Raw genomic sequence first — 11,299 nt, 5'->3', positions numbered from 1 at the left:
GCTTACTATGCCCTCTATCCACAGCACGTTCAACCCGGTGCGGCTGCTGTTGCTCCTCTAAGTTCTGGGCATGGGCCTGAATATGGGAAATGTTCATCCCCTCCTGTAGTGAAGTTGTCGAGCAGTCTTTGAACAAATGTGGCCCTAAGCCACTCACATATGGATGTACTCTATATCCCATCTCAGCTACCATAGTTGGGGCATACCTAGCCAATGAATTATAGTGAAGGTTGTACTATCGGGCACTCATATTCCCTTGCTTAAGATTCAAGAATATATCAGCTCTGGCCTGATGGACCTTGGGAGGCAAATAATGACGGATAAAAGCATTCACGAACTCATGCCAAACCGGGGGAGAAATATTTTCCCCTCTTGAAGAAATTCAATTGTTATACCATAGAACCGCCACATCCCGCAACCTATAAGATGCCAACTCCACTGACTCGGTATTCAAAGCATGGATGATCCTCAGCGTCCTCTATATCTAATCTATAAACCCATGCAGGTCTTCATCTGGCTTTGACCTGAAAAATTCTGGAGGATTTAAACTCATCAAATCACGGGCCCTTGCACTAATCGCCCGATCACCTGGGCCCGTACTCTGTCGTTGAGCCTGAGCGGCAACCAGCTGATTCAATAGCTGAATAGCCTCAGTCATTTGTTGACCCGAAGCACCCTGTGGAGGAACTGGAGGCATAGGCGCTGGGGTAGAGACCCCTTCTTGTTCTACTAGAATAGGCTGAGTATGGGAGGCATGGGATGGAGCCTCATTATGGGATTCACATTCTTCTATATTTGTTGGTGGCTCCCTTTCCATCTGCTTTTCTGTCGTAGCCTTGCCCTTCTGGGTGACTGCCGTGTTTCTCTTTACCGGTATCGCTGAAATCATAACGCACAGTTAGGGAAAGGAATTCCTATAACACAGCTCTATCACTCGATCTATTGAAGAAAAAAAGGTTATTATTGCTAAATGCCCCACAGCCTCTTGTTTATAAGTGTGGCTCGCCTCCCACCCATAAATGAGACTCTGCTGGATACGACTCGTAGACACACCCTAGGACGGAACTGCTCTGATACCACTTTTGTCACGACCCAACTAGTGGGCCATGATGGGTTCCCGAAGTTGGCTACCGAGCACCACTCACAATGCTATCTATCATACCCAACCAGGACATATATCATTCTCAAGACAAAACTCTTCATAAGATGGTCATTAACATTTACAAAACATATATATACACACACACACACATTATCCTGCGAGGCTACCAAAAATGATATACAAAATATACCCTGGTGTATTCATGAGACATCTATTACCCACGCATACGCATCAACGAGCCTCTACTGGAGTACTGAGACATAAGAACGGGACAGGACCCCGTCATACCTAAATATGAACACAAAAGAATGCGTCAATAAGCTACACTTCTGGAATAGTAGGGTGCTTCTGTATAAGCTGATATAGCTCCTAAGGATCCGGGCCGCCTCCTTGTCTACCTGTGGGCAGGAACACAACATCCATAAAAGAAAAGACGTCAGTACGAGGAATGTACTGAGTATGTAAGGCATACACAATAACATGATAAAACGATACATGAATGGACGATAAAGAGATAAACTGCAACTAACTGCCTCTTAAGGCAGAGTCATGCATGCTAACTTTTGTAATAAAAATAATATCATATCATACATATATAAGCTGCCCGACCATATAGGTACGGTGTGATCATCATTAGCCCGCGTTCGGGATAAACATCTCATGTCGCCCACTAGCGGTGTCTGCCCATGCCATCTAGACATGGTGTAATCATCATCATAGCTGCCCACTACGGTTGTCGTAGTGGTAATAGCCCGGCCAACTAAGCACGGTGTAATCGTACATATACATATCATAATGCATGCATGAGAGCTCAAGTAAGAGCAATAACCCTCTCAGAGTGACATAAGGTTGGTAGCTTCCGACTATATTATGGAACAATCATGATTGGCATGTCTCACCTTGGAGGAACTAGTAGAATGGGGTGAGACTAACAACAAGGAGTATCCTCAAGGAAAACATAGAATAAGCTCACAAACTTCATAAAGGCATTAAGTCATGACTTTGGGGTCTTTAGAAATAGAATCGTCATCATCAATATAATGGAACACATCTCATCTATTTCTCTTAAGGAATCCTCAAGAACATTTAGCTTTCCACATTTAGAATATAAGGAAGTCATGAAAATATATAGGAAATCGTAAGGTAGGAGTCATGTCTTTGGAACAAAGGGGCTAGCCTTACATACCTTTATGTCGCTCTAGTATTATCGACTAAATGCTTCCCTCCAATATTCACAATGCTATATTCAAGAGAATTCATACTAGGGTTAGATAACCAGAAATATGCTTAAGCTTAAGTTAAAGCGATTAAAAGCTAATGAGAATTGGGCAACATCTCCTTTGCTCCGAAAAATTCCTCCATATAATAAACAACTCCCAAACTTCAATAACAATACCCACAATATCATAATCAACAAACTTCATCAAGCTAGACATTATTAAATTCTCAAAATCCCCTTTCAAAGTCATCCATAACCATAATTATGACACAACGTCATATTCCTTCACATATATTGCCTCTACAACATCTTTAATATCATTAATAGCAAGATTATACTCATTACGTATCAAGAGCTATGATTCAAGTCAAGTTACTATACAAGAATACCACTATTTCCATACTTGAACTTCATACTTTACTTCATCTCATAATCCAAGTCTTTTAACCACTCAATATTCTTAATAATATTGAATGAACATAAAACTCACTTTTGATTATGTAGGAATGGGCTTTGGACGAGAATACTTCCCTTGGGGAAAACCCTAACTTCAATTCCAAAGAGATGCTTGGCTTCTGACAACCCTAATGAACATCTAACCACTTGATTTCCTTGATTATAGGTGTTTGATCTTTGATTCACCTTGAATTTATGTTTGTATGGTGTATGGAATGTTCTAGAACTCTTTAGAGGTGTGGAGAAGATGGCAAATGAAAAATATGAACTTGGGGCTTATATTTATAAAAAGTACAAAGCTGCCCGTCAAGAATTATACTGACACTTATACAGTCCGTATAATTTTATACTATCCGTATAAGGCATCCAGTGATGACCCTTCACTGTGACTGTTATACGGACCGTATAATGGGTCGTATAACTCACCATTTTTCCGCACTTGTTCTTGTCGTTTCATTTGGTCTCCAACCCTTATGGAACCTTCTTAGCACTTGTTTAACACTTCATTAACAATCTAAATATCCTCATAACTCCTCTCCAAGGCATTACCAAATAATCCTTAACGCACTAGTTTACGAAACCTTTCCTAAACACCACTTGTACTTCACTTGTCCTTATCAAACTTCATTTCACCAATCCATATAACTTTGAAATCTGATCATATGCGTTCTAAAATTACCAAGTACCATTTTTATAGTCATAAGAGCTTCATGTTAACCTTAAGCTCGCGGTAGTCTACTTACGACACAACGACATAAAATTTTCGAGGTGTAACAATCTTGGCCTTCGGTAAATCAGGAGTTGCCAGGATATTCATACTCCTCGAATTCGGATGGGAGAGATGATGAGGCTATACTAGTAGATGGCAAGAGGACGCTGGGGAGGATAATTCACTTTACAACCCTCCAGACCAAGAACATGACAGGCTGGCTACAGGTATGTGGGCCTTTCATTAAGATTTCTTATGTGCGTACAATTATTGCAGGATATCATTAATAGGTGATAGATGGGAATATTAAAGGAACCGATAACCAAAGTACTTATGGAAAATCACGACTAAGATGTTTTGGCCACCACTATTAATCTTAAATTTAGGAATAGAAGGTAGTTGTGTTTGTTGATTAGTGGTTGTTATTGGGAGCTCCGAAAGCTAAGCTAGCATTTGTTCTGTTAGGAGAGTAAAGAACATTTCCAATTCGGAGGGAGATGCATTACAAAAATTTTATTGGGATTCATTAGAACTTCAACTTGTTTTAGGTCATGTGATAAAGGCCACGCAGCAGGATGGAAGCGATCATACCAGCACTAACGCACCAGATCCCGTCAGAACTCCGTAGTTAAGCGTGCGTGGGTGAGAGTAGTACTAGGATGGGTGACCCCCTAGGAAGGGAATTACGTTGCTAACGAAGGTCAAATAAATCCTCCGAGAGAGAGAGAGTTAGGACGACGGTAGAGGTAAGGGATCATTTGAGTGAATTTCAGAAGTAAGAAAATGGAAATAATAGAGTATGGTAGTGTGGAATGAAAGGTCGAATTTATAGTGCCCAGAAACAAATTATGATAAATGGGATTGAAGGGCAGTAACAATGAGTAAGGATGTGACTTAAGAAAGACTAAACAAGATTTTGCGAAGATGCTGAGGAGTTTCTGACTCTTGAGGGGCATTTGAAGAGATAAATATGCAATCATACAGACACGATTACCTCGGAAATGAAAAAGCCCTTCTAAAAAGACGACTTAGAGATAAAACGGATTTGCACTTCCGAAAGGATATTCTATGAACTCCAAGGTCAATGTTATAAAATGGCAAGTGGAGAAGAGCATTAGGAGTAAAATAACTCAAAACCCTTGAGGATGGAAGTAAGAAAGGTGCACTGATGGACTGGTTGAAGGAAGTCGAGCAGTCACCACAGACCAGAAAAATGAAAATAAGTTAACAAAGCATACTAGGAGGCAGTGTATCGGTGACAGGGGATAAGAACCTTTGTAAAGAGTATAGAGACTCGTTCATAAAGGAAAGAAAGTGATACATGGGGGATATTTATAAGTATGAACTAGCTGTAGTGACAAAATGAAGGCTTGACCAAAAGAAGAAGGGAAAGAGTGTACTTTGTAAGGATTTCGTAATTAGAACAAGAAGTTGCAGGCCACTGGACGAACCACGATACGTAACTGTGATGTAGACAAGTAGTTAAGGTAAGTTACGGGACGAATGAGCAAAGCAAATGAAAGAAAGAATCGTAGGAATGGATGATGTGGAATATTAACCTTTAAATGTTATAATAGACGTGAATCGGAATTGGAAACTTAGAGCAAGAAGAATTTCAAGGGTATTAAGAAGATGATAGCGGAAAAATACTAGGGATGAAGGAGCAAGGTATAATTAGACAATCTATAAAAGGGTGTAATGAATTCCGCTGTCCCCATTAATTCACTAGCCCAGGGAATTACTAGTCATAAAAGGTAGAAGTAGAAAGACAATAAAGGAGGCAATTATAGTGAATCTGAGACGTAGGAGCATTTGATTTAATACTAGACTTCGCCTAGCAGAAAGAGAATTACGTCAAACCATGCGACGAACGGAACTCCGAAATTATAAGCAACAGAGGAGCTGAAGGATCGTTAAGGTCGACCAGATGATTACTATTCAAAGGTTACTGGTGTAAAAAATATTCTTAGGGGAAGAGCAAATTTTGTCCCGAAATGAACTATGACATTCCCGAAATTTCAACGAAAGAAATGTTTTAGCTCGAAGAAGCCAAAGTTCGAGATGTACAGATATATTGAGAGTGTATCAGGAGAATGTATCTGTGTCAGGAGAAACAGATTGGAAATAAGTATATTATGGGGCAGGTATGGAAAGATAGTATGATATGAAGATAATGGGATTGACAAGTTAGACAGAATAATTCTCTTCGAAGGGAGATATGATGTCTCTAGGCCGTGGGTCGAACCGCTCGTATCGGAGAAATTGAAACCGCATCTAAATACGTGGTGACATACTCTGAAGGGTAACAAAGAGGATAAGAAAAGTTTGCAAGTCATTCAGACAAAGCAGAAGAATGAAATGAATACCAAGGACGACTGAGCTACATCGAAAGAGAATATTAGCGCTATAAGAAGTTGGAATCTTACCAAAAAGGATAGTTATAGGTAGTCTTTCGATCCCCAAAGAGGAGAAATGTAGTGTGCTCATGAGTAGTAAGATAGTAGTACTCCCAGGGATTAGAAAGTATCTCACAAGTGGACAGTTATGCCGAACATGGAAGCAGGTATGATAGAACTATATGAACAATCGTCGCAAAGAAATGGCCAATAAAAATGATATAAGGACAGCAACAAAAAGTCAACAAAGAATAAAGGCTTATTGAATGATCACTGGTAGATGGAACTCAAGAATAAGGTACTCGTGTTGGAAGGAAGTGGTAGTAAAGAGAGAGTTTGCTTTAGTTCTATGCTGGCAAGTACATTGCAAGATTTGTGAAGAAAAATTAAAGGAAAAGCTTTAATATGAATTGGAAGATATTTGGAGTTATGACTTAATTTGAACTATGATTATTAGCTTATCATAAGTGTTACCCTACTACAAGGAAATATTATGAGTATACGTATTTAAGAGATTGTGTTGAGGACATTGTTAGAGTTGGTTTTGGAAGAGAATTTGAATGGATAGTCGCGGTAAGTAACCGTTAAGAGTAGAGATTCATCAGCTATAAAATACTATTGTGAATGTAACTATGATGAGAGTGTGAGAAAACCAAGGGGCCGGATCAAAGGACTACCAAGGGATGATGTGGTGCGTATGCGAGATCGACGAGTATGAAAAGGGATGGCCCAAATTAGTACTAATGAAGTAAGTAAAAAAAGGCGCCATAGTCGAATAAGAGAGTTGTCTACCAGCAAGTAAGAAAAGATACTTACAAATCAACGGTTAGCCATAGAAGTTGTGGGTCAGGACCCCCGTAATGGAAGGAGAACGATAACCCAATACTAGTTGATTCCTGATCTCATACATAAGAAAAAAAAGGTGATAGAATTTAGGGGATAGTGCAATAAAGAGGGAACGAGAAGAGGTTGACCAACTGATAGTACAAAGGTATGATTATAGGAGTCCAGGAGAAAGGCAATCACTTCACGAAATTAGTGGAAACGTCGTGGATTTGTAACCATAACATTCGAGGACGAATGTTTTTAAAGGGGGGAGAATGCTACACCCCGTAGTTTTGAGATTCGAGCTACCTTTCAGGAAGCATATGAGGTTATACGTGTTTATCTTATAGTTGTGCGGGTTTAAGTTCATATAAACCAAGGAAATGTGAAGGGCAATTTTGGCCCAATTTAGAGGAAGAATATCTTTTAGTATGCGAGAAGTTTTGAGGCAAAGCAAAAGCCTAAAGTGAAGTTCACGAAGTCTAGTTCCCAACGCAATAAACCGCCCATCGATACGGTATTGGAGCAAGGAGACATGGATGTCACAAGCTAGGCTGGCAGGCCAGGAAAATGCTCTGTGCGAATTATAAAATCGTATAGCGACGAGTTCTGGTTCAAATTCAAGGGGAAAGTGAAGATATTGCATTAATAAAGGGAGTAAGGTAAGAATCTCTCCTTATTACTATTAGTTTCGGTTTATTTACAAGGGTAAAACTATTAAACAGTCTTATAATGAATTAGTTAGTTGAAGAATTTGGAAAAACATCATGTGATATTTTTTATAACGTATATTGGTGTTGGTAATGTTGTTGCTGATATTGATATGGTTGTTGTTGTTGTGGTTGTTGGTTGGTGGATTGTGAATTCGGGCTAGGCATATAAATAGGGGAAATGCTGCCCGAATTTCGGCAGTTTCTAAATGGAACTAAATTAAGAAAGTGAGATGGGCATATGTCCTTGAGCCTAATAATATGAATGGTTTATAGGCAGATTTACGAGCTTGGAAGGATAATCGTTGAGTCGCTAAAGAGACCGAAAGGTATGTTACAGCTAGTCCCTTTCTTTCAAAAGGCATGATTCTTATGTTGTGTTTCCATATATGTTTCCATAACCCTCTTACCTCCAAAATTTAGAAGTTCATGATTCTTAAAAGCATCTTATGATACTAAAGATGAGATGTTTTCCATAATGTCATTATCCTCAAAAGTTAAAGATTCATGATTCCAAGAGTTTCTTATGACGTTAAGGATGAGGATGCTTTATAAGGATAAAGAAGATGAGATGTTTTCTATGATAAGCATGATGATGATGATTTTGATTCTAAAAGTTCCCAAGATTATGATTTTAATGCTATTATGAGACTGTCGAGTTTATTTCATGATTTTTTTAAATTGCTCATTGTTGTTGGTCTCACCTCACGAATCGTTCCTTCGAGGTGAGATTTAGCAATGATGATTATTCCGTAATATAAATCGGAGGTTACCGACCTTACGTCACTCCGATCAAGTGCAGCTTTTGATTGGGAAATCATGGATAAATGTGTATGTATTTTAATAATACTGTACATACATAGTGGGCAGCTTGCGGCCCGGAAGCCGGAGGGCTGGACGTGGGCTAATGATGATAACGACGTGCCTAAATGGCTGAGCAGCATAACACCGTACCTATATGGTCGGGAAATTTCCTTGTATGTATTTATAATGTTGTTTAGAAGAAGTTAAAGCTAGCATACATGACATCCTCCTTAAGAGGCAATCAGGTGTACATGTTATCTTTATCTCATGCTATGTTCCATGCTTCTGGTTATGTTGTTATTCATGCCTTACATACTCGGTACGCTGTTCGTACTGACGTTCTTTCTTGTGGACGTTGCGGTAGGATCTCTTCTCAGTCGCGGTCAGTGCGCTCCATTGGTCCGGAGCTGCAGCCCTTTTGGGTACGCTTTTTTTTATATGGATATATGGGTATGGTGGGGCCTTGTCCTGTATTTTCTACAGTTGGTACTCCAATGAGGTCTGTAGACAATTGTATATAGTGGGAGCGTCAGGTAGCTTTGTGGTCTCTTATTTCATGTGCAGCACATGTAGTGGTCATGTCGGACAGCAGTGTCATCTTTTGTACGCATGCCTATATATATCCATGTGGACTGTTTATATATTGTTGAGGTAGGGTTTATTGTATGAACTTTTCAGCACATGCTATCACCCAGGTATAAGTTAGAAATGGGCTACCAGGTTAATCAGTATATGGAAAGTACGAAGTTAGGGATGCTTGGTCAGCAGTGGTCGGGCACTCGTCACGGTCCATGAGTTGGGTCGTGACAAAAGCGTAGATTGCGAGCCAAGAAGTAGGTTAGAATATTGGGAAGTAAGCTTCAGGTATGTTAAGGCTGTTCCATCTTTTCTTGGCATGATTTCATATACGGTAATAGCGTAATGAACCCTGTGACTAGAGATTTGTCTAAGTAGAACTTGTTATATTGTTGCTGACTTATAACTGTTCTGTTATTCTTTTTGAGGGGTCATATCCCCTTCCTATGTCCTGGATTTCGTAGAGAGACAGAAGAGACATGTTACAGAGTCGGTATTTTTTAGCACATGCATGATATACATATATTTACATTTTATTTAGCATGGTCACTTGGTTAGTGAGACAGAATGCCTGGCCTACGGGTCATGGAGTTGTTGCCTGGCCTACGGGTCATGGAGTAGTTGCCTAACTGACGGGTCACGGAGTTGCGCATACCTGCTACAGAACCCCCAACTTAAAGTATTTGCTTGTCCTCAAGCAAGCCATACAAACCACGACTCAATCTAACACCTAGATATTATAGAATAACAATGTCTACATTGGTTATGACTCTGAACTACCGGCATGCATGTTTTTCTTCCAAGGACCACCCCAATTTCTGTTTTAAAGCAACATACACAACTCAAGAACACTACGACTAACCATGAAGCTTCAATGAATGACATCATATTATCGAACATATTATGGTGCACAGAAACGCTACTTTAGGCTGTCACTTTCTTTTGTTCAATTTTCATCCTTATGCCCTCACATAGACCAAAGAATGTCCCAACACACATATATACGACAAGAATGGGATGAAGACGAAAGAGAAGAGAAAAACACTCACACTCACAAAGACAATTCCACCCCTTTATTTTCTTTCAGTTTTCGACCTCGATGTGGTTTTACTTCTAACCAACTTACAATTCTTTTTGCGTTACAATTTTCTGATTTTTGTTTTTTTATGTATATATATATACGTAGCTACCACATCGAATCTTCACTAGCAAACTCCACCACCCCCAACTTATGTTTTGAACATATACTCCACATTTAATTCACCCCCAACTTAGACATTTTGCCTCATCTAATTAATAGCATCAAGGAGGGAACGGGTGTGAAGATGGATTAATTTCACAAAGGGTAAGGTTTCATAATTGGCTAGCCAAGAAAAAGGTCAAAAAGGCTCAAAAGGGGAAACTAGGGGTATTTTCAGCTTTTGGAGAAGCTTATTTAGGCATAGTGACTTATTTACACAAAGAAAGCCTAAGATCATTTCACAACCAAACTAACTTTCGCATTTCAAGCAAGACCAACCGGGCAAGTTCTAGATTATACATGCATAAACAGAATCAAACTAACACTTCACACACAAATCGGCATAAGGACAACAATTTTTACACTTGTGACCTCCTAAGTAGTAATTCATCACACACAACACCCCAATAATCACAATGTCATATAAAGAATGAATCATGTCAAACAATAACTGTTCTAAGTATGCATTTTTCAAAATTTCGAGGGGTCCAAAAATTTCAACAAAACACAATACATGCCATTAGTTGCCAAGTAGTACCAAATAAAACAAAATTACTCTATTCAACCTAAGTAACATCCTAAACATGCCAGTTTCAACAAAATAAAAACCCCCCTCAGGAAAAGAACTCTGGCAAAGAAAAGCCGAGGAGGTTCCTACCCCTAACTAAAAAACTTGCAGTGTCCTCACTGCAGTACATCAACACAGAAAAACTTTTTTTTTTCATACCTCCTAGCACTGCGTGCTATGGTCATCTCTGCTCACCCTCTGAACTGGAGCTGCTGGCTCTGGCAGGACAAAATCGTCCTCATTTTCCTCCTCTTCATGTTGTGCTCCGCATACAGTCCTCAGAATGCTCATCATTTTGTTCAGAAATTTGCTTTGCTTCTTGGCATGCTCCCTTGCCTTTTTCTGCCTCCTCTCTATTTTTCCTTGCTTTTCTTTGATATGCTTCATGTCCTCCACCACACCTGCTAATGTCGGACCAATAGGAACAGAGGGAGCTGTAGACGTGCCTTCTCCATGTGGGCCCGCATGGAGACTAGCCACTAGCTGCTGAATCCGATTGTCCATCCCATGGACCTGGGTGGAGATATATTGGAAAGGCCTGGCGGCTTCTTGCAGTGGTGGCAAGATTGGTATAGCCATGGGAGGGGCAGATGCCCCACCAATCGAATCTGATGCAGTAGATGTGAACTGGTCAAATGATGATGTTGCTATATCAATCTTCCTTTTCTTCTGTACATTACCAGGCCCTCTCTTT

The 11,299-nt window shown here is 39.8% G+C and overlaps 1 pseudogene; it reads left to right on the top strand.

The window, feature by feature from the left end:
- Positions 1 to 4,063: 4,063 nt before the first annotated feature.
- On the top strand, positions 4,064 to 4,183 carry LOC132643220 (5S ribosomal RNA; annotated as a pseudogene).
- Positions 4,184 to 11,299: the final 7,116 nt, after the last annotated feature.

Source organism: Lycium barbarum, chromosome 5 (assembly GCF_019175385.1).
Source record: "Lycium barbarum isolate Lr01 chromosome 5, ASM1917538v2, whole genome shotgun sequence".
Classification (NCBI taxonomy): Eukaryota; Viridiplantae; Streptophyta; class Magnoliopsida; order Solanales; family Solanaceae; genus Lycium; species Lycium barbarum.
This window is presented reverse-complemented; position numbering and strand designations above follow the sequence as displayed.